The following is a 23,278-nucleotide window of genomic DNA, read 5'->3' as shown; positions in this document are numbered from 1 at the left end:
CAGGGTCGTCCCCATCCCCCACAGAGGTGTGAACACGGGTCCTGGCCCGTGTTCCAGCTGCAGCTGCCAGTGCCCGGCAACGAGCACAACACAGCCCTTCTCCCCTGCTCCCGACGCAGCCCTTCTCCCCTGCTCCCGGTGCCTCGGACGCCTGACCCAGCCCTTCTCGCTTGCTCCCAGCACCTTGGTCCCCGTCTCAGTGCTGCCACCTCTGGCGTCATGAAGGCCCAGAGGAAGAGGACGCTTGTGCTGCCAGAGGTACGGCCCTGCTCCACGGAGGTGGGCACCCTCCCACTGCCCGGGCAGGCTGGAGCAGGCACCACCAGGAGGGCTCGGGGTGGGGACCCCGCTCTGGGGAGCTGGGGGGGCCGGGAGCTTGGCTCGCGCTCTCCACCCACCCACCCACCCACCCTGCAAGGCCACGGGCTGGGAGAAGCCCTTCTGGGCTGCTCATCCCCTGCTGAAATGGAGCATCCCTGCCCGGGGGGAACACGTCCCCGGGGGAGCCCTGAGCGCCCTGTGCTCGTGCCGGAGGGATGCTTGCCGGGAGCAGCTGGGTCCTGCCCGGAGCCTGAGCCGGTGCCTCCTCTGCCCCTTTCCAGGCTGGAGCCATGGGAGCTGAGCCCTGCCTGGGGAGCCGCCTGGAGCCGCAAAGCCGCCTGCGCAGAGTAAGAAGCTTCTGGGTGCCGAGGCAGGCAGGGGGCCGGTGTCTCCGCACGGCGGTGCCGGGCTCTGTCCCCGGGGCCCCGCGGGGCAGGGAGCAGGGCCGCTCACCCCTGCCCTCTCTGCTCCTTCAGGTCCACAAGAGCTTGCCGTCACCCAAGCTGCTGAAGCACGCGAAGCGCAGGATCCTCCGGCTGCAGGCGCTGGCCCGTCAGTGGTGGTGGGTGCTGGTGGCGAAGGAGCCCCCCGGCCTCCAGCCAACTCCTGCTGGGGATGTGCCCAGGGGCCCCATCGCCCCACGGCTCTCCCCAGGCAGCGAGAGGGGGCAGGGGTGCCGAGACCCCCGGCCCACAGGTGCGCTCGGCTGGCCAGGGAAGGACCAATGCCCTTTTCTGCTTGGCTTTTGGCTTAGGATATGCCTGCTCATGCTGGGGGCTGGGGAGGCTGCTGCCAGCTGCATGGATGTGGAGATGAAGGTGGATGTGGATGGTGAGATGGAGATGGAGGTGGAGGTGGTCATGGAGGTGGAGGTGGCGATGGAGGTAGAGATGGAGGTTGAGATGGAGATGGAGATAGACCCACCAGCAGCAGGACAGGTACGTGCTCCCCATCCACTGCCTGCAGTCCCGGTGGGTTGCCTGCTGCCGGGCTGGGGCTGGGGCTGGTGGGCCCCGCTGCAGGGCTACAGCGCCCGGTCGGTCCCCTCATCCTGGCGGCACAACCACCACCACCGCACTGCCCTGAGCACCCGTCCGCTCTGGGAAGGGAGCGATTTCCTAGGGCCGGGCAAGCCAAGCCTAACCCTAAGCCCAGCCGGGGCTTAGCGCTGGTGGCAGAGTCCTGCTCTCCGCAGCGTGTCCCAGGGCTGTGGCAAATGTAATGCCCATCAGGACGAACCCCAACCCGAAGCAGCTGCTGCCGCTGAGCTGGCTCGGGAACCCCCAGCTCTGCTCGGCGAGGCACTGCTCGTTAGCCAAAGGGCCATGCCGCTTGCTTTTTTTCTTCCAGGGCTGACGGAGGTGCGGGGCTTGGCGGCTCGGCAGCGGGGTTTCCAAGGAGAGGATTTGTAGGACGTTCTATTGAGTTGTTTTTCTGTATATAAAGAGATTTATTTATGTTTGTTCAGACCCAAGCTCTCTTTGCATTTGCTTTGGGCACACGCAGCGTTTGCAGCGTTGCGGTTTCCACTTGCTCTGGGTTCCCGGGGCTGGAGGCGGCTGGGGGTGCTGGCACGGCCGCCCCGGGGGCAGGGGGTACCTGTGCACAGAGGGGGTCCCACTTATGGAGGTCACGGCACGGGGCACCAGCGGGGTTCATGGGCTGCTGGAGAGTGGTGTCCCCAACAGCAAAGCTGTCACCAGCAAAGAGTGAGCTCTGACGCGCCTGACCCCTGCAGTGATGCCATCAAAGCAGCCAGGAAACCTTCTGTTTCCCTGCCTGCTGGAGGACAAGAAAAGGGACTCGTGGGGCAAGAGCCAGGATCAGGCCGTAAAGGTGCAATATGCCAACTAATCCCCTGAAGGCCATGACAGCCTGGGGAACGGCTGGTGCCGGGATCAGGGGACGGAGTTTTGTAGCTGTAGTTGCTGATGTCCAAGGCTCTGAACCTGCCCAGGCTGAGGGCTTTGCTTCACGTCCTGCATTGCTCTACCCTGTGCCATGGCAAGAGACTAATCCCGAAGCGAAGCAACCCTTGCCCTGCCCGGATTCCTGCTGCTGGCAGCGGCCCCGGCCCCTGTTCCCCACGCGGGGTGACACGCCGAGTGGGCAGCACAGGCTGCGGGGCTGAGGGTGCGGGGGGCTTTTGGGAGAGGGTGCTGGTGAAGATGTGCCACGGGGCCCGTGGGTGCAGGGTCCCTGTGTTGTAAATAGTTGTAAGATAAAATGCTGGACTCATCAAGCGTGCGTCAAACATACACGGCCACAGCTAACGAGCACATCGTGAGAGACAGAGAAGTACTAGCAGAAACTGGACGAGGACAACCAAAACTGTGGGAAGTGGCAGTGCTGAGCCAATTTGTGACCACATAAGGAGAAGGGCCCAGAGGTTCCAGAAAAGCTCACCTCCTGCAAGGACCACAAGAGACCACAAGAGACCTCCAGAGACCACCTAAGACACCTGAAGATGCTCCTGAGGACTCATAACGCATGTGTGAAGGACTATGCAGACATTATAATTAGTTCCGAGAAATATAATGAATATGCATGACTTTTCCAAGAAATTATTATGAATATGTATATCACAGAACCCTATAAGGGACAGTTGATGCAACAGACAGCGTGCATGCTAGGAGGAGAGATCCCCCGTGCACCCGGCCGAATAAAGTAATGCCTGCTCTTTAATACACCCAGTCCTAAGGAGTTTTATTCCCGATTTTCCGTGACAATTTGGCAACCCAGATAGGACACCGCATCTGATGCTCAGCGGATTCTCGGGATCGAGAGGACTCCGGCGCCACCGAAGTTTTTTTTTGGGGGGAGATCCTCCGATCCCCTGATCCGGTGAGTTCAATGCAAAATCCCCTGGGATTATAAGGCATTACTTCTAAGGGAACCAGTCTGTGAGGGACTAAAAGGGAAACCGGTTAAAGGGAAGGCTTGTTTGCACGTTATTACGGGGATGCCCGGAGTGCCAGCCGTGTAAGGGAAGGCTTGTTTGTACGTAAGTGCCAGCCGTGGGAAAGTGTGAGTGTTGTGAGTATATCCGCGGATGTGTGTTGTTGTGAGTGTGTGAACGTGTCTGATATTGTTAATTGTTGTCTGTAATGGTTGTATCGTGGGTTCTGGACAACGCTTAGAAGGGAGAATTTTGAAAAAGTCACCTCTGGGATGTTTATTAAAACACTGGAAGGATGTTGAGAGTGACACCCTCACAAGAAAGCAATGGATTGAATATTGTAATCATTGGTGGCCACTGTATATTTTGGAAGATCAAGAAAAATGGCCAAAGGATGGGACTTTGGAGTAGAATACGATATTACAGTTAATGTTATTTCCCTTCGTCGTGAAGGGAAGTGGAAGGAAGTGCCCTGCGTAGAGTTGTTCTTTCCATTGCGAAATGGACCGGAATGGCAGAAAGATTGTTGCTCAGAGCCAAAGGACCCTCTGGTTCTGACTTTAGAGAAGGATCAAGGAAAGAAAGCAAAGAGACGTTGTCCTGCCTGTAGTATTGGAAAGCGTTGTGTTCAGTATGGAAAATCGGAGGAGGAGGAGGATGTAGATTTGCTGGTGGCCCCAGGGCAAAGGAGGCGGGAGTCGCAAAGGCAGGAGAGATCAGGGATGAGGCGGGGAGCTGAGTCGAGGAGAGATGAAGGAGGGGATTTCAGCCCCGTAGCCGGGAGAACTAGGAGGGGACTGGAACATCGTGATGCGGAAAGGGGGGAGGCACTTCAAGCACCTCTCCGGCAAGCGGTTGGAACTAACGAACGGGCCGGTTACTGTTAAAGTTCCGTTTTCAGTAGTTGATTGAAGGTCGTTGAGAGGAATCGGGAAAGGAAGCCGATTGCTGCACTAGCAGAACAAGGATTGCGAGAAGTAAGGTATCGGGGAGGCGATGGAGGAAACAGACTTCAGAGCCGTCCTCTGGGTAGGGATCAATGTGCTATTTGCAGGGAAAAGGGACACTGGAAACGAAATTGTCCGCGAAGGAGGAGAGTTAATGGGATTACCCCTGATCAGGCTGTAGAGCTGTTGACTCTAGATGAGGCATGAGGAGGACCGGGGGAGTCATCCCCAGCTGAGCCCCTGGTCACCCTGACGCTGGGGAATGAGAGGACGGATTTTTTAGTAGACACTGGAGCAGCATACTCTGTTTTAAATACTTGTAAAGGGAGTTTTGGTCAAGCTACCGTAAATGTAGTTGGTGCCACAGGGAAAGGGGGAAACAGGCCGTTTTCCCAGCCATTAAAATTTAAAATAGGCAAGCGATGGTTGACGCATCAATTCTTATACATGCCTGAATGCCCAATGCCGTTATGAGGAAGGGCTGTCCTGAGTAAACTGAACGCACAAATAACTTTTGAAAATGGGCGAGTACAAGTCCATATTCCAGAAAGTAAAGCCCTGGAAGCCCAGGTTTTTATGTTACAGCAACCCGAGGCGGAAGGAGGGATTCCGGAAGCGGTAGAGAATGCCGTTACTCCGCTGGTTTGGGCCACTGAAATCCCAGGGAAATCACGAGCAGCGGAACCAGTAAGAATACCGCTAAAACCTAACGCCAGACCGGTAAGGCAAAACCAATATCCTTTAAAATTGGAAGTGAGAAGGGGATTGGAAAAATTGATTAATAACTTTAGACAATATGGATTGCTAGTAGAATGTCCATCAGCCTCTAATAGCCCTATTTTGCCAGTAAAGAAACCTCATTCAGACGAATACAGGCTGGTACAAGATCTTAGGGCTACGAATCAAATAGTGCAGGATATACACCCCGTTGTAGCCAACCCATGTACGTCATTGAATACGATCAAGGAGAATGGTGAGTGGTTCACAGCCTTAGATTTAAAGGCTGCTTTCTTCTGCGTGCCTCTAGAGGCAGGAAGTCAGGCGTTGTTCGCATTTGAATGGGAAAGTCCGAGTACGGGCCGAAAAACACAACTTCCAGGTAAGGGATGGCCGGCCTGTCTCAGAGCAGTAGCAGCAGCCACGGTATTACCAATCCAAGAAGCCCGAAAACTAACTCTGGGACAAAGAATGACTGTTTACGTACCCCACATGGTTATAGCTGTTCTAGAACAAAAAGGCAGTCACTGGCTGTCTCCAAGTAGGATGCTGAAATACCAGGTGGTGCTTTTGGAGCAAGAAGACGTTGAATTGAAAACGACGACTGCTCTCAACCCTGCTATGTTTCTTGAGCCATCAGCAGGAGGAGAAATATCACACGACTGTCTACAAACCATTGAGCAAGTTTATCCAAGCCGGGAAGATTTGAAAGACACCCCAATAGAGAATCCCGACTGGGAACTGCTCACATGTGGAAGCAGTTTTATGTGCAAAGGGAAAAGAGTGGCTGGTGACGCAGTCGTAACTCAGGCTGAAGTTGTGGAAGCTCGTCCGCTACCTGGGAACACATCTGCTCAAAAGGCAGAGTTAGTGGCACTCCAAAGAGCCTTAGAACTATCTAAGGATAAAAGAGTCAACATATGGACTGATTCCAAAGATGCATTTGGGGTAGTACACGCTCATGGAGCTATATGGAAAGAGAGAGGACTGCTGTCTGCACAGGGATCTCCTGTCACGTATGGGGATATAATTAAACAACCGTTAGGCAGTGTTCAGCTACCAATAGAAGTAGCCATAATGCATTGCAAAGCTCATCAGTCTGGACAAACATCAACCAATACAGGGAATCGATTAGCGGATTAAGTAGCAAAAGAGACAGCAGAGGAAAGCATCCTGATTGTTGCTCCGTCGAGGTATGTGAACCTTCCAAATGTAACCCCGGAATATCAGAACCAAGATAACCAATTGGCCGAACTATTAGAAGCCCACCTAAACCCTGAAGGGTGGTGGATAACACCAGATAGACAAGTAATAGTACCCCAGGCAGTAATGAGGCAGCTGGCAGAAGACAAACATAAAGCAACACACTGGGGTGCAGAAGCCCTCGTAAATGCCTTGAAAGATCAGGTACTTAGTGTAAGGATGACAGGAATTGTTAAGAGCGTAGTGGGTAAGTGTGAAATCCGCTTACAAAATAATCCACATTCCTATAAAAGACCCCCCCCAGGAGTTCTCAAAAAGGGAAACAGTCCTGGAGACTGCTGGCAGGTAGATTTTGCTGAGCTACCTCGACAAGAAGGATACCGGTATTTGCTGCTCCTAATTGATACGTTTTCTGGGTGGCCTGAAGCATTTCCCTGTCGCACCGACAAAGCTAGTTGGAAGCTGCTAAGGTATTGTTAAAAGAAAGAATACCCCGATTTGGGGTTCCCTTTGGGATGTCATCAGATAGAGGACCACGTTTTATAGCAGAAGTCGTACAGAACTTGTCTAAAATACTGGGAATCAGATGGGATTTCCATACTCCATGGGGGCCACAATCCAGTGGGAAAGTTGAGAGAATGAATCAGAGTCTAAAAAGACAAATGAGTAAACTTTGTCAGGAAACATCACTTAAATGGCCGCAGGCTCTTCCCCTAGCCTTATTGAGAGTCAGAATTCAGCCAAATTCCAAGGAAAAGGTGAGCCCGTACGAGATCCTCTATGGGAGACCTTATCAAGTTACTATCATTCCAGGGGAAAGCCAAATCAAAGGAAATCATGATTTAAAGGAGTATGTAATATCTCTGGGGAGAATACTTTCATCTTTACATCAATTTATTGTTTTCGCTTCTCCAATAACTTTGGACGTCCAGGCACATCCCTGTCATCCAGGAGATTGGGCATACGTCCGAACCTGGGGAGATGAACCGCTCCAAGAGAAATGGAAAGGACCTTTGCAAGTTCTTCTGACTACCCACACAGCGGTAAAGGTGGACCAAATAAATTCATGGGTGCATTTCACTCGGATAAAACCGGCTCCAGAACCTAGTGAACCTCAGTGGAAAACAAAATCGACAGAAGGTTTGCGGGTAAAACTGGCAAAGAGACAATGATCCTTTTTCTGTTGTACGTTCTAGAGTTTGGTGTATTAAAAGGGGCCGCTATTATCGATGGGGTGGGACATGAAAATACCTACGAGAATTTAAAGCTAAGCTTTGCAAAAGCGGTGAATAGGACGGATTTGTTGGATTTGTTCACAAATCATGACAGGAGGGACAGGCTTTCCTTGGAAAGTTATCCCCTTCAGTTGGCCTGAGGTGTGTTCTTTTGGTTAACAAAACAGAACACGTATTACTGTGAACATGAGTTGTGAGACTCCCAGGAAAAGAATCTTGGAAGTCTCAAAGGGGGGAATTGTTGTACAAGGCCACAGCTAACGAGCACATTGTGAGAGACAGATAAGTACTAGCAGAAACTGGACAAGGACAACCAAAACTGTGGGAAGTGGCAGTGCTGAGCCAATTTGTGACCATATAAGGAGAAGGGCCCAGAGGTTCAAGAAAAGCTCACCTCCTGCAAGGACCACAAGAGACCACGAGAGACCTCCAGAGACCACCTAAGACACCTGAAGATGCTCCTGAGGACTCATAACGCATGTGTGAAGGACTATGCAGACATTATAATTAGTTCTGAGAAATATAATGAATATGCATGACTTTTCCAAGAAATTATTATGAATATGTGTATCGCAGAACCCTATAAGGGACAGTTGATGCAACAGACAGCGTACATGCTAGGAGGAGAGATCCCCTGTGCACCCGGCCGAATAAAGTAATGCCTGCTCTTTAATACACCCAGTGCTAAGGAGTTTTATTCCCGATTTTCGGTGACACCTGGATGTGGTGTGTGGGGTATGGGGAGCCGTGGGTGCTGGCAGAGAGTCCCGAGGGGATGCGATGCTGTGAGGTCCAGGGGTGCAGGATCCAGGGAGCCTGGAGATCCCTTCCCCGCGGAACGGGAGCTTTGCATCCCTGGCCCTGGCGAAGCCTGGAGCCGGGAGAGCCACCCTGGGCACTCAAATCGGTGCAAAGCCACACGCCCAAGCCCGCTGCAGATGCGGTGGCATCGCCTCTCCCCCCAGCTCGCCCCTGGCACGGGCCTGCTGAGCTCCGGGCGTTCCCCAAACACACGTTATTCCCTCCCGCAGGACAGACACGCCATCGCCTCCCAACTCGGTGAGCAAGGAGCTGAGCCGTGTGCTCCCTGCACCCTGCCCCACCCCTGGGGCCCCTCACCAGCATGGCCAGACCCTTCCCACCTAGGCAAGGGGACGGTGCAGCCCTTGCCTCCTCGCTGGGCTGAGCCGGAGGGTGCGGGAGCTCGCCCCGTCTCCTGCGCTGCGCCGCGCCGCAGGCACTGAGCACCGGTGGAGAAGGTCACCCCGCGGGGCGGCATGGGAAGCTGCTCGCACACGCGCTGCCGCTCTCCCCATCGCTTTTCGAAGCAGCCGCAGGAGAGGAGGGGGGGAGCCCGCCCAGGTACGCGCTGCAGCCCCACGCCCTGGGAAACCAAGCCCGTGGTGTGGGAAGAGGGTCTGGGGCCAGAGGTGGCTGGGGGGGACACAGGGACCGGTGGGCTGCAGCCCTCCCCAATGTGACCCCACCGGCGCTGCCATGCGGGGATCCGGTGAGACAGAGGGTGGCCCTAGGAAATTGCCAATGGAGCTGGTGCTGCACAAGCACGGGGCATCCCGGCGTGGCCTCAGCCCCGCGGCTGTGCCGGCAGCCCGGGGTGCCGAGACCCCCCTGGGTCCTGCTCACCCACAGGGGAGGTGGGAGAAGGAGCAGAGCCAAAACCGCCTCCTCCAACCCCTGACATTTAAGGCACACGCTCTGCCTCTGTTTTGTGGTGAAGCCCTGCTGGGTGAAAACGACTTCCCTGGCTTGGCAAAGTGCTGCTCACAGTCGTCTCAGTACGGCGAGCAGGGGACGGCGGCGGGGAAGCACACCGAGAGAGTGACGTGGGACAGGCTGCTAGAGCGGGGGGAAGCGTGGCTGGCAGCGAGCACCCTGGTGAGGTCCTACAGCCTCAGCTCGAAGGGGCCGAGAGATATGCAGCACGGTGCTGAGGACAAGACAGGGCTGTGAGAGATGCCCAGGGCCAGAAGCACCACGGAGGAGGAGAGGAGGTGCTGACCCACCACGCAATGTAGGGACAACCGCTCACTTCTGCCACGCTGCTTCTTGCCAGCCTGTTAGCCCTGCAGCAGGGCCAGCTTGGTTTTCCTCCTCTCCGAGAGCAGCAGGAAGGTGCTGCCATTGGGAACATCCTCCACCCCCCTTCCCCGGGGATCCCGCTGGTGGGAGCGGGGTGGCTGGCTCCCAGGGACGGTTCCCCAGGGACGCAGCTGGCAGCGCTCACCCCACCCCCGCCTCTGCGGCAAATGCACTCGCTGGCCTTTCCTCCCACCGCCCCGAGAGCCGTTGGCCGCTGGCGTGAGTCACCGGGGCCACATCCCAGTGCGAGAGGTGGCAGGGGGAGCCGGGGCAGGTGGAGAGGGAGAGGGACCTTTCAGTAGGCAAATGCCGGCAGGGACAGAGGGGGGGTGCTGCTGCGTGCAGCAAGTGTGTGCGCACACACACACACGCACACACACACACACACGCACACACACACAGAGCTTTTTTAGCTCACGCTTAACCCGGGGAGTCCTCAGCACATGCTGACGGCAGCACATCTTGTCCTTTCCTCGGCAGCCTTCAGTGCGCATTGGGTGCAGGTCCTCGCACGGGATCACCCCATGACGTGCCCAGCTGGAGCAGGTGGCAGCGCAGCCGTGTCCTACCGCCACCTGCATCCAGAGGTGGGACAGGGATGAATTCCACCCCTCGTGGCCGTATCCGAACTGGAGGACGTGAGCAGTGCTCGGGTCGACTCGCTGGCTGTTCCTGGGACAAGGAAAGAGCAAAGGAGATGGTCCTCGCCCCACGGAGCTGGCCCTACGCCCTGGCCCTTCTGCAGCTTGGGCCTCCTCCGTGCACCTGCTCTGCCGCCGAGACGAGGTGGTGGGGAGTGGCTGGCGGGCTGGCAGGTCCCCTCTGCCCACGCCAGTGTCCTCGGCTGCCCCCTTCCCCGGGCCCGGCCAGGCGCAGGGGGGTGCCGGGAGCTCCGGAGAAGGGGAAGCCCGGAGCTGCCCCCTCAGGGCTGCAGGGCAGGGTGCTGGGCTCAGGAGGGGGAACCCCACTCACAGTGAGCCTCCAGCTGTGTCACCCTCCCGGGCTGATCCCGGAAGGGGAAATTCAGATTGTAACCGTTCGGCAGTGGGAATTTGTGACCGGGGAATGAGCTGGCACGGAGGGCAAGACGGCCCAGCTGCAGAAGGGGTTGAGCTGTCTGGCAGCAGGGATGCCAGAGCCAGCAGGGCTCCCTGCAAGGGAGCGGAGTTTGCCTTGAGGACAAGAGCAGAAGCAGCCACAGCATTGCACTGCAGCCGTCCTGGGCTGGGAGCTCTCAGGGGGCACCTTTGGGCAGCAGAGCTGGGCTGGGGGCTGGACCCGCGGCTGGGCTGAGGTGCCCCATGCAACCGCTCAGGGATCGGTGCTGGGCTGAGTGGATATAAGGGATCTGCTCGTGATGCATCTCTGCAGACTCCTTGAAGAACCGCTGATGGCGGCAGGACGCTGCCCAACGCAGCGTTCGTTCGTTTTACTTTCTATTGAAGCAAAAAAGTGTGTTTAATTCACCTCCAGGGAGGACACAAAAATTCCCCAGCGTTCCCCATGAAGCTGCCCCCCTACTCCAGGGTCGTCCCCATCCCCCACAGAGGTGTGAACACGGGTCCTAGCCCGTGTTCCAGCTGCAGCTGCCAGTGCCCGGCAACGAGCACAACACAGCCCTTCTCCCCTGCTCCCGACGCAGCCCTTCTCCCCTGCTCCCGGTGCCTCGGACGCCTGACCCAGCCCTTCTCGCTTGCTCCCAGCACCTTGGTCCCCGTCTCAGTGCTGCCACCTCTGGCGTCATGAAGGCCCAGAGGAAGAGGACGCTTGTGCTGCCAGAGGTACGGCCCTGCTCCACGGAGGTGGGCACCCTCCCACTGCCCGGGCAGGCTGGAGCAGGCACCACCAGGAGGGCTCGGGGTGGGGACCCCGCTCTGGGGAGCTGGGGGGGCCGGGAGCTTGGCTCGCGCTCTCCACCCACCCACCCACCCACCCTGCAAGGCCACGGGCTGGGAGAAGCCCTTCTGGGCTGCTCATCCCCTGCTGAAATGGAGCATCCCTGCCCGGGGGGAACACGTCCCCGGGGGAGCCCTGAGCGCCCTGTGCTCGTGCCGGAGGGATGCTTGCCGGGAGCAGCTGGGTCCTGCCCGGAGCCTGAGCCGGTGCCTCCTCTGCCCCTTTCCAGGCTGGAGCCATGGGAGCTGAGCCCTGCCTGGGGAGCCGCCTGGAGCCGCAAAGCCGCCTGCGCAGAGTAAGAAGCTTCTGGGTGCCGAGGCAGGCAGGGGGCCGGTGTCTCCGCACGGCGGTGCCGGGCTCTGTCCCCGGGGCCCCGCGGGGCAGGGAGCAGGGCCGCTCACCCCTGCCCTCTCTGCTCCTTCAGGTCCACAAGAGCTTGCCGTCACCCAAGCTGCTGAAGCACGCGAAGCGCAGGATCCTCCGGCTGCAGGCGCTGGCCCGTCAGTGGTGGTGGGTGCTGGTGGCGAAGGAGCCCCCCGGCCTCCAGCCAACTCCTGCTGGGGATGTGCCCAGGGGCCCCATCGCCCCACGGCTCTCCCCAGGCAGCGAGAGGGGGCAGGGGTGCCGAGACCCCCGGCCCACAGGTGCGCTCGGCTGGCCAGGGAAGGACCAATGCCCTTTTCTGCTTGGCTTTTGGCTTAGGATATGCCTGCTCATGCTGGGGGCTGGGGAGGCTGCTGCCAGCTGCATGGATGTGGAGATGAAGGTGGATGTGGATGGTGAGATGGAGATGGAGGTGGAGGTGGTCATGGAGGTGGAGGTGGCGATGGAGGTAGAGATGGAGGTTGAGATGGAGATGGAGATAGACCCACCAGCAGCAGGACAGGTACGTGCTCCCCATCCACTGCCTGCAGTCCCGGTGGGTTGCCTGCTGCCGGGCTGGGGCTGGGGCTGGTGGGCCCCGCTGCAGGGCTACAGCGCCCGGTCGGTCCCCTCATCCTGGCGGCACAACCACCACCACCGCACTGCCCTGAGCACCCGTCCGCTCTGGGAAGGGAGCGATTTCCTAGGGCCGGGCAAGCCAAGCCTAACCCTAAGCCCAGCCGGGGCTTAGCGCTGGTGGCAGAGTCCTGCTCTCCGCAGCGTGTCCCAGGGCTGTGGCAAATGTAATGCCCATCAGGACGAACCCCAACCCGAAGCAGCTGCTGCCGCTGAGCTGGCTCGGGAACCCCCAGCTCTGCTCGGCGAGGCACTGCTCGTTAGCCAAAGGGCCATGCCGCTTGCTTTTTTTCTTCCAGGGCTGACGGAGGTGCGGGGCTTGGCGGCTCGGCAGCGGGGTTTCCAAGGAGAGGATTTGTAGGACGTTCTATTGAGTTGTTTTTCTGTATATAAAGAGATTTATTTATGTTTGTTCAGACCCAAGCTCTCTTTGCATTTGCTTTGGGCACACGCAGCGTTTGCAGCGTTGCGGTTTCCACTTGCTCTGGGTTCCCGGGGCTGGAGGCGGCTGGGGGTGCTGGCACGGCCGCCCCGGGGGCAGGGGGTACCTGTGCACAGAGGGGGTCCCACTTATGGAGGTCACGGCACGGGGCACCAGCGGGGTTCATGGGCTGCTGGAGAGTGGTGTCCCCAACAGCAAAGCTGTCACCAGCAAAGAGTGAGCTCTGACGCGCCTGACCCCTGCAGTGATGCCATCAAAGCAGCCAGGAAACCTTCTGGGTTCCCTGCCTGCTGGAGGACAAGAAAAGGGACTCGTGGGGCAAGAGCCAGGATCAGGCCGTAAAGGTGCAATATGCCAACTAATCCCCTGAAGGCCATGACAGCCTGGGGAACGGCTGGTGCCGGGATCAGGGGACGGAGTTTTGTAGCTGTAGTTGCTGATGTCCAAGGCTCTGAACCTGCCCAGGCTGAGGGCTTTGCTTCACGTCCTGCATTGCTCTACCCTGTGCCATGGCAAGAGACTAATCCCGAAGCGAAGCAATCCTTGCCCTGCCCGGATTCCTGCTGCTGGCAGCGGCCCCGGCCCCTGTTCCCCACGCGGGGTGACACGCCGAGTGGGCAGCACAGGCTGCGGGGCTGAGGGTGCGGGGGGCTTTTGGGAGAGGGTGCTGGTGAAGATGTGCCACGGGGCCCGTGGGTGCAGGGTCCCTGTGTTGTAAATAGTTGTAAGATAAAATGCTGGACTCATCAAGCGTGCGTCAAACATACACGGCCACAGCTAACGAGCACATCGTGAGAGACAGAGAAGTACTAGCAGAAACTGGACGAGGACAACCAAAACTGTGGGAAGTGGCAGTGCTGAGCCAATTTGTGACCACATAAGGAGAAGGGCCCAGAGGTTCCAGAAAAGCTCACCTCCTGCAAGGACCACAAGAGACCACAAGAGACCTCCAGAGACCACCTAAGACACCTGAAGATGCTCCTGAGGACTCATAACGCATGCGTGAAGGACTATGCAGACATTATAATTAGTTCCGAGAAATATAATGAATATGCATGACTTTTCCAAGAAATTATTATGAATATGTATATCACAGAACCCTATAAGGGACAGTTGATGCAACAGACAGCGTGCATGCTAGGAGGAGAGATCCCCCGTGCACCCGGCCGAATAAAGTAATGCCTGCTCTTTAATACACCCAGTCCTAAGGAGTTTTATTCCCGATTTTCCGTGACAATTTGGCAACCCAGATGGGACACCGCATCTGATGCTCAGCGGATTCTCGGGATCGAGAGGACTCCGGCGCCACCGAAGTTTTTTTTTGGGGGGAGATCCTCCGATCCCCTGATCCGGTGAGTTCAATGCAAAATCCCCTGGGATTATAAGGCATTACTTCTAAGGGAACCAGTCTGTGAGGGACTAAAAGGGAAACCGGTTAAAGGGAAGGCTTGTTTGCACGTTATTACGGGGATGCCCGGAGTGCCAGCCGTGTAAGGGAAGGCTTGTTTGTACGTAAGTGCCAGCCGTGGGAAAGTGTGAGTGTTGTGAGTATATCCGCGGATGTGTGTTGTTGTGAGTGTGTGAACGTGTCTGATATTGTTAATTGTTGTCTGTAATGGTTGTATCGTGGGTTCTGGACAACGCTTAGAAGGGAGAATTTTGAAAAAGTCACCTCTGGGATGTTTATTAAAACACTGGAAGGATGTTGAGAGTGACACCCTCACAAGAAAGCAATGGATTGAATATTGTAATCATTGGTGGCCACTGTATATTTTGGAAGATCAAGAAAAATGGCCAAAGGATGGGACTTTGGAGTAGAATACGATATTACAGTTAATGTTATTTCCCTTCGTCGTGAAGGGAAGTGGAAGGAAGTGCCCTGCGTAGAGTTGTTCTTTCCATTGCGAAATGGACCGGAATGGCAGAAAGATTGTTGCTCAGAGCCAAAGGACCCTCTGGTTCTGACTTTAGAGAAGGATCAAGGAAAGAAACCAAAGAGACGTTGTCCTGCCTGTAGTATTGGAAAGCGTTGTGTTCAGTATGGAAAATCGGAGGAGGAGGAGGATGTAGATTTGCTGGTGGCCCCAGGGCAAAGGAGGCGGGAGTCGCAAAGGCAGGAGAGATCAGGGATGAGGCGGGGAGCTGAGTCGAGGAGAGATGAAGGAGGGGATTTCAGCCCCGTAGCCGGGAGAACTAGGAGGGGACTGGAACATCGTGATGCGGAAAGGGGGGAGGCACTTCAAGCACCTCTCCGGCAAGCGGTTGGAACTAACGAACGGGCCGGTTACTGTTAAAGTTCCGTTTTCAGTAGTTGATTGAAGGTCGTTGAGAGGAATCGGGAAAGGAAGCCGATTGCTGCACTAGCAGAACAAGGATTGCGAGAAGTAAGGTATCGGGGAGGCGATGGAGGAAACAGACTTCAGAGCCGTCCTCTGGGTAGGGATCAATGTGCTATTTGCAGGGAAAAGGGACACTGGAAACGAAATTGTCCGCGAAGGAGGAGAGTTAATGGGATTACCCCTGATCAGGCTGTAGAGCTGTTGACTCTAGATGAGGCATGAGGAGGACCGGGGGAGTCATCCCCAGCTGAGCCCCTGGTCACCCTGACGCTGGGGAATGAGAGGACGGATTTTTTAGTAGACACTGGAGCAGCATACTCTGTTTTAAATACTTGTAAAGGGAGTTTTGGTCAAGCTACCGTAAATGTAGTTGGTGCCACAGGGAAAGGGGGAAACAGGCCGTTTTCCCAGCCATTAAAATTTAAAATAGGCAAGCGATGGTTGACGCATCAATTCTTATACATGCCTGAATGCCCAATGCCGTTATGAGGAAGGGCTGTCCTGAGTAAACTGAACGCACAAATAACTTTTGAAAATGGGCGAGTACAAGTCCATATTCCAGAAAGTAAAGCCCTGGAAGCCCAGGTTTTTATGTTACAGCAACCCGAGGCGGAAGGAGGGATTCCGGAAGCGGTAGAGAATGCCGTTACTCCGCTGGTTTGGGCCACTGAAATCCCAGGGAAATCACGAGCAGCGGAACCAGTAAGAATACCGCTAAAACCTAACGCCAGACCGGTAAGGCAAAACCAATATCCTTTAAAATTGGAAGTGAGAAGGGGATTGGAAAAATTGATTAATAACTTTAGACAATATGGATTGCTAGTAGAATGTCCATCAGCCTCTAATAGCCCTATTTTGCCAGTAAAGAAACCTCATTCAGACGAATACAGGCTGGTACAAGATCTTAGGGCTACGAATCAAATAGTGCAGGATATACACCCCGTTGTAGCCAACCCATGTACGTCATTGAATACGATCAAGGAGAATGGTGAGTGGTTCACAGCCTTAGATTTAAAGGCTGCTTTCTTCTGCGTGCCTCTAGAGGCAGGAAGTCAGGCGTTGTTCGCATTTGAATGGGAAAGTCCGAGTACGGGCCGAAAAACACAACTTCCAGGTAAGGGATGGCCGGCCTGTCTCAGAGCAGTAGCAGCAGCCACGGTATTACCAATCCAAGAAGCCCGAAAACTAACTCTGGGACAAAGAATGACTGTTTACGTACCCCACATGGTTATAGCTGTTCTAGAACAAAAAGGCAGTCACTGGCTGTCTCCAAGTAGGATGCTGAAATACCAGGTGGTGCTTTTGGAGCAAGAAGACGTTGAATTGAAAACGACGACTGCTCTCAACCCTGCTATGTTTCTTGAGCCATCAGCAGGAGGAGAAATATCACACGACTGTCTACAAACCATTGAGCAAGTTTATCCAAGCCGGGAAGATTTGAAAGACACCCCAATAGAGAATCCCGACTGGGAACTGCTCACAGGTGGAAGCAGTTTTATGTGCAAAGGGAAAAGAGTGGCTGGTGACGCAGTCGTAACTCAGGCTGAAGTTGTGGAAGCTCGTCCGCTACCTGGGAACACATCTGCTCAAAAGGCAGAGTTAGTGGCACTCCAAAGAGCCTTAGAACTATCTAAGGATAAAAGAGTCAACATATGGACTGATTCCAAAGATGCATTTGGGGTAGTACACGCTCATGGAGCTATATGGAAAGAGAGAGGACTGCTGTCTGCACAGGGATCTCCTGTCACGTATGGGGATATAATTAAACAACCGTTAGGCAGTGTTCAGCTACCAATAGAAGTAGCCATAATGCATTGCAAAGCTCATCAGTCTGGACAAACATCAACCAATACAGGGAATCGATTAGCGGATTAAGTAGCAAAAGAGACAGCAGAGGAAAGCATCCTGATTGTTGCTCCGTCGAGGTATGTGAACCTTCCAAATGTAACCCCGGAATATCAGAACCAAGATAACCAATTGGCCGAACTATTAGAAGCCCACCTAAACCCTGAAGGGTGGTGGATAACACCAGATAGACAAGTAATAGTACCCCAGGCAGTAATGAGGCAGCTGGCAGAAGACAAACATAAAGCAACACACTGGGGTGCAGAAGCCCTCGTAAATGCCTTGAAAGATCAGGTACTTAGTGTAAGGATGACAGGAATTGTTAAGAGCGTAGTGGGTAAGTGTGAAATCCGCTTACAAAATAATCCACATTCCTATAAAAGACCCCCCCCAGGAGTTCTCAAAAAGGGAAACAGTCCTGGAGACTGCTGGCAGGTAGATTTTGCTGAGCTACCTCGACAAGAAGGATACCGGTATTTGCTGCTCCTAATTGATACGTTTTCTGGGTGGCCTGAAGCATTTCCCTGTCGCACCGACAAAGCTAGTTGGAAGCTGCTAAGGTATTGTTAAAAGAAAGAATACCCCGATTTGGGGTTCCCTTTGGGATGTCATCAGATAGAGGACCACGTTTTATAGCAGAAGTCGTACAGAACTTGTCTAAAATACTGGGAATCAGATGGGATTTCCATACTCCATGGGGGCCACAATCCAGTGGGAAAGTTGAGAGAATGAATCAGAGTCTAAAAAGACAAATGAGTAAACTTTGTCAGGAAACATCACTTAAATGGCCGCAGGCTCTTCCCCTAGCCTTATTGAGAGTCAGAATTCAGCCAAATTCCAAGGAAAAGGTGAGCCCGTACGAGATCCTCTATGGGAGACCTTATCAAGTTACTATCATTCCAGGGGAAAGCCAAATCAAAGGAAATCATGATTTAAAGGAGTATGTAATATCTCTGGGGAGAATACTTTCATCTTTACATCAATTTATTGTTTTCGCTTCTCCAATAACTTTGGACGTCCAGGCACATCCCTGTCATCCAGGAGATTGGGCATACGTCCGAACCTGGGGAGATGAACCGCTCCAAGAGAAATGGAAAGGACCTTTGCAAGTTCTTCTGACTACCCACACAGCGGTAAAGGTGGACCAAATAAATTCATGGGTGCATTTCACTCGGATAAAACCGGCTCCAGAACCTAGTGAACCTCAGTGGAAAACAAAATCGACAGAAGGTTTGCGGGTAAAACTGGCAAAGAGACAATGATCCTTTTTCTGTTGTACGTTCTAGAGTTTGGTGTATTAAAAGGGGCCGCTATTATCGATGGGGTGGGACATGAAAATACCTACGAGAATTTAAAGCTAAGCTTTGCAAAAGCGGTGAATAGGACGGATTTGTTGGATTTGTTCACAAATCATGACAGGAGGGACAGGCTTTCCTTGGAAAGTTATCCCCTTCAGTTGGCCTGAGGTGTGTTCTTTTGGTTAACAAAACAGAACACGTATTACTGTGAACATGAGTTGTGAGACTCCCAGGAAAAGAATCTTGGAAGTCTCAAAGGGGGGAATTGTTGTACAAGGCCACAGCTAACGAGCACATTGTGAGAGACAGATAAGTACTAGCAGAAACTGGACAAGGACAACCAAAACTGTGGGAAGTGGCAGTGCTGAGCCAATTTGTGACCATATAAGGAGAAGGGCCCAGAGGTTCAAGAAAAGCTCACCTCCTGCAAGGACCACAAGAGACCACGAGAGACCTCCAGAGACCACCTAAGACACCTGAAGATGCTCCTGAGGACTCATAACGCATGTGTGAAGGACTATGCAGACATTATAATTAGTTCTGAGAAATATAATGAATATGCATGACTTTTCCAAGAAATTATTATGAATATGTGTATCGCAGAACCCTATAAGGGACAGTTGATGCAACAGACAGCGTACATGCTAGGAGGAGAGATCCCCTGTGCACCCGGCCGAATAAAGTAATGCCTGCTCTTTAATACACCCAGTGCTAAGGAGTTTTATTCCCGATTTTCGGTGACACCTGGATGTGGTGTGTGGGGTATGGGGAGCCGTGGGTGCTGGCAGAGAGTCCCGAGGGGATGCGATGCTGTGAGGTCCAGGGGTGCAGGATCCAGGGAGCCTGGAGATCCCTTCCCCGCGGAACGGGAGCTTTGCATCCCTGGCCCTGGCGAAGCCTGGAGCCGGGAGAGCCACCCTGGGCACTCAAATCGGTGCAAAGCCACACGCCCAAGCCCGCTGCAGATGCGGTGGCATCGCCTCTCCCCCCAGCTCGCCCCTGGCACGGGCCTGCTGAGCTCCGGGCGTTCCCCAAACACACGTTATTCCCTCCCGCAGGACAGACACGCCATCGCCTCCCAACTCGGTGAGCAAGGAGCTGAGCCGTGTGCTCCCTGCACCCTGCCCCACCCCTGGGGCCCCTCACCAGCATGGCCAGACCCTTCCCACCTAGGCAAGGGGACGGTGCAGCCCTTGCCTCCTCGCTGGGCTGAGCCGGAGGGTTTGGGAGCTCGCCCCGTCTCCTGCGCTGCGCCGCGCCGCAGGCACTGAGCACCGGTGGAGAAGGTCACCCCGCGGGGCGGCATGGGAAGCTGCTCGCACACGCGCTGCCGCTCTCCCCATCGCTTTTCGAAGCAGCCGCAGGAGAGGAGGGGGGGAGCCCGCCCAGGTACGCGCTGCAGCCCCACGCCCTGGGAAACCAAGCCCGTGGTGTGGGAAGAGGGTCTGGGGCCAGAGGTGGCTGGGGGGGACACAGGGACCGGTGGGCTGCAGCCCTCCCCAAGGTGACCCCACCGGCGCTGCCATGCGGGGATCCGGTGAGACAGAGGGTGGCCCTAGGAAATTGCCAATGGAGCTGGTGCTGCACAAGCACGGGGCATCCCGGCGTGGCCTCAGCCCCGCGGCTGTGCCGGCAGCCCGGGGTGCCGAGACCCCCCTGGGTCCTGCTCACCCACAGGGGAGGTGGGAGAAGGAGCAGAGCCAAAACCGCCTCCTCCAACCCCTGACATTTAAGGCACACGCTCTGCCTCTGTTTTGTGGTGAAGCCCTGCTGGGTGAAAACGACTTCCCTGGCTTGGCAAAGTGCTGCTCACAGTCGTCTCAGTACGGCGAGCAGGGGACGGCGGCGGGGAAGCACACCGAGAGAGTGACGTGGGACAGGCTGCTAGAGCGGGGGGAAGCGTGGCTGGCAGCGAGCACCCTGGTGAGGTCCTACAGCCTCAGCTCGAAGGGGCCGAGAGATATGCAGCACGGTGCTGAGGACAAGACAGGGCTGTGAGAGATGCCCAGGGCCAGAAGCACCACGGAGGAGGAGAGGAGGTGCTGACCCACCACGCAATGTAGGGACAACCGCTCACTTCTGCCACGCTGCTTCTTGCCAGCCTGTTAGCCCTGCAGCAGGGCCAGCTTGGTTTTCCTCCTCTCCGAGAGCAGCAGGAAGGTGCTGCCATTGGGAACATCCTCCACCCCCCTTCCCCGGGGATCCCGCTGGTGGGAGCGGGGTGGCTGGCTCCCAGGGACGGTTCCCCAGGGACGCAGCTGGCAGCGCTCACCCCACCCCCGCCTCTGCGGCAAATGCACTCGCTGGCCTTTCCTCCCACCGCCCCGAGAGCCGTTGGCCGCTGGCGTGAGTCACCGGGGCCACATCCCAGTGCGAGAGGTGGCAGGGGGAGCCGGGGCAGGTGGAGAGGGAGAGGGACCTTTCAGTAGGCAAATGCCGGCAGGGACAGAGGGGGGGTGCTGCTGCGTGCAGCAAGTGTGTGCGCACACACACACACGCACACACACACACACACGCACACACACACAGAGCTTTTTTAGCTCACGCTTAACCCGGGGAGTCCTCAGCACATGCTGACGGCAGCACATCTTGTCCTTTCCTCGGCAGCCTTCAGTGCGCATTGGGTGCAGGTCCTCGCACGGGATCACCCCATGACGTGCCCAGCTGGAGCAGGTGGCAGCGCAGCCGTGTCCTACCGCCACCTGCATCCAGAGGTGGGACAGGGATGAATTCCACCCCTCGTGGCCGTATCCAAACTGGAGGACGTGAGCAGTGCTCGGGTCGACTCGCTGGCTGTTCCTGGGACAAGGAAAGAGCAAAGGAGATGGTCCTCGCCCCACGGAGCTGGCCCTACGCCCTGGCCCTTCTGCAGCTTGGGCCTCCTCCGTGCACCTGCGCTGCCGCCGAGACGAGGTGGTGGGGAGTGGCTGGCGGGCTGGCAGGTCCCCTCTGCCCACGCCAGTGTCCTCGGCTGCCCCCTTCCCCGGGCCCGGCCAGGCGCAGGGGGGTGCCGGGAGCTCAGGAGAAGGGGAAGCCCGGAGCTGCCCCCTCAGGGCTGCAGGGCAGGGTGCTGGGCTCAGGAGGGGGAACCCCACTCACAGTGAGCCTCCAGCTGTGTCACCCTCCCGGGCTGATCCCGGAAGGGGAAATTCAGATTGTAACTGTTCAGCAGTGGGAATTTGTGACCGGGGAATGAGCTGGCATGGAGGGCAAGACGGCCCAGCTGCAGAAGGGGTTGAGCTGTCTGGCAGCAGGGATGCCAGAGCCAGCAGGGCTCCCTGCAAGGGAGCGGAGTTTGCCTTGGGGACGAGAGCAGAAAGAGCCACAGCATTGCACTGCAGCCGTCCTGGGCTGGGAGCTCTCAGGGGGCACCTTTGGGCAGCAGAGCTGGGCTGGGGGCTGGACCCGCGGCTGGGCTGAGGTGCCCCATGCAACCGCTCAGGGATCGGTGCCGGGCTGAGTGGATATAAGGGATCTGCTCGTGATGCATCTCTGCAGACTCCTTGAAGAACCGCTGATGGCGGCAGGACGCTGCCCAACGCAGCGTTCGTTCATTTTACTTTCTATTGAAGCAAAAAAGTGTGTTTAATTCACGTCGAGGGAGAACACAGAAATTCCCCAGCGTTCCCCATGAAGCTGCCCCCCCACTCCAGGGTCGTCCCCATCCCCCACAGAGGTGTGAACACGGGTCCTGGCCCGTGTTCCAGCTGCAGCTGCCAGTGCCCGGCAACGAGCACAACACAGCCCTTCTCCCCTGCTCCCGACGCAGCCCTTCTCCCCTGCTCCCGGTGCCTCGGACGCCTGACCCAGCCCTTCTCGCTTGCTCCCAGCACCTTGGTCCCCGTCTCAGTGCTGCCACCTCTGGCGTCATGAAGGCCCAGAGGAAGAGGACGCTTGTGCTGCCAGAGGTACGGCCCTGCTCCACGGAGGTGGGCACCCTCCCACTGCCCGGGCAGGCTGGAGCAGGCACCACCAGGAGGGCTCGGGGTGGGGACCCCGCTCTGGGGAGCTGGGGGGGCCGGGAGCTTGGCTCGCGCTCTCCACCCACCCACCCACCCTGCAAGGCCACGGGCTGGGAGAAGCCCTTCTGGGCTGCTCATCCCCTGCTGAAATGGAGCATCCCTGCCCGGGGGGAACACGTCCCCGGGGGAGCCCGGAGCGCCCTGTGCTCGTGCCGGAGGGATGCTTGCCGGGAGCAGCTGGGTCCTGCCCGGAGCCTGAGCCGGTGCCTCCTCTGCCCCTTTCCAGGCTGGAGCCATGGGAGCTCAGCCCTGCCTGGGGAGCCGCCTGGAGCCGCAAAGCCGCCTGCGCAGAGTAAGAAGCTTCTGGGTGCCGAGGCAGGCAGGGGGCCGGTGTCTCCGCACGGCGGTGCCGGGCTCTGTCCCCGGGGCCCCGCGGGGCAGGGAGCAGGGCCGCTCACCCCTGCCCTCTCTGCTCCTTCAGGTCCACAAGAGCTTGCCGTCGCCCAAGCTGCTGAAGCACGCGAAGCGCAGGATCCTCCGGCTGCAGGCGCTGGCCCGTCAGTGGTGGTGGGTGCTGGTGGCGAAGGAGCCCCCCGGCCTCCAGCCAACTCCTGCTGGGGATGTGCCCAGGGGCCCCATCGCCCCACGGCTCTCCCCAGGCAGCGAGAGGGGGCAGGGGTGCCGAGACCCCCGGCCCACAGGTGCGCTCGGCTGGCCAGGGAAGGACCAATGCCCTTTTCTGCTTGGCTTTCGGCTTAGGATATGCCTGCTCATGCTGGGGGCTGGGGAGGCTGCTGCCAGCTGCATGGATGTGGAGATGAAGGTGGATGGTGAGGTGGCGATGGAGGTGGAGCTGAAAGTGGAGTTGGAGGTGGCGATGGAGGTAGAGATGGAGGTTGAGATGGAGATGGAGATAGACCCACCAGCAGCAGGACAGGTACGTGCTCCCCATCCACTGCCTGCAGTCCCGGTGGGTTGCCTGCTGCCGGGCTGGGGCTGGGGCTGGTGGGCCCCGCTGCAGGGCTACGGCGCCCGGTCGGTCCCCTCATCCTGGCGGCACAACCACCACCACCGC

Source organism: Aptenodytes patagonicus, chromosome 14 (genome assembly GCF_965638725.1).
Source record: "Aptenodytes patagonicus chromosome 14, bAptPat1.pri.cur, whole genome shotgun sequence".
NCBI classification, from domain to species: Eukaryota; Metazoa; Chordata; class Aves; order Sphenisciformes; family Spheniscidae; genus Aptenodytes; species Aptenodytes patagonicus.
This window is presented reverse-complemented; position numbering follows the sequence as displayed.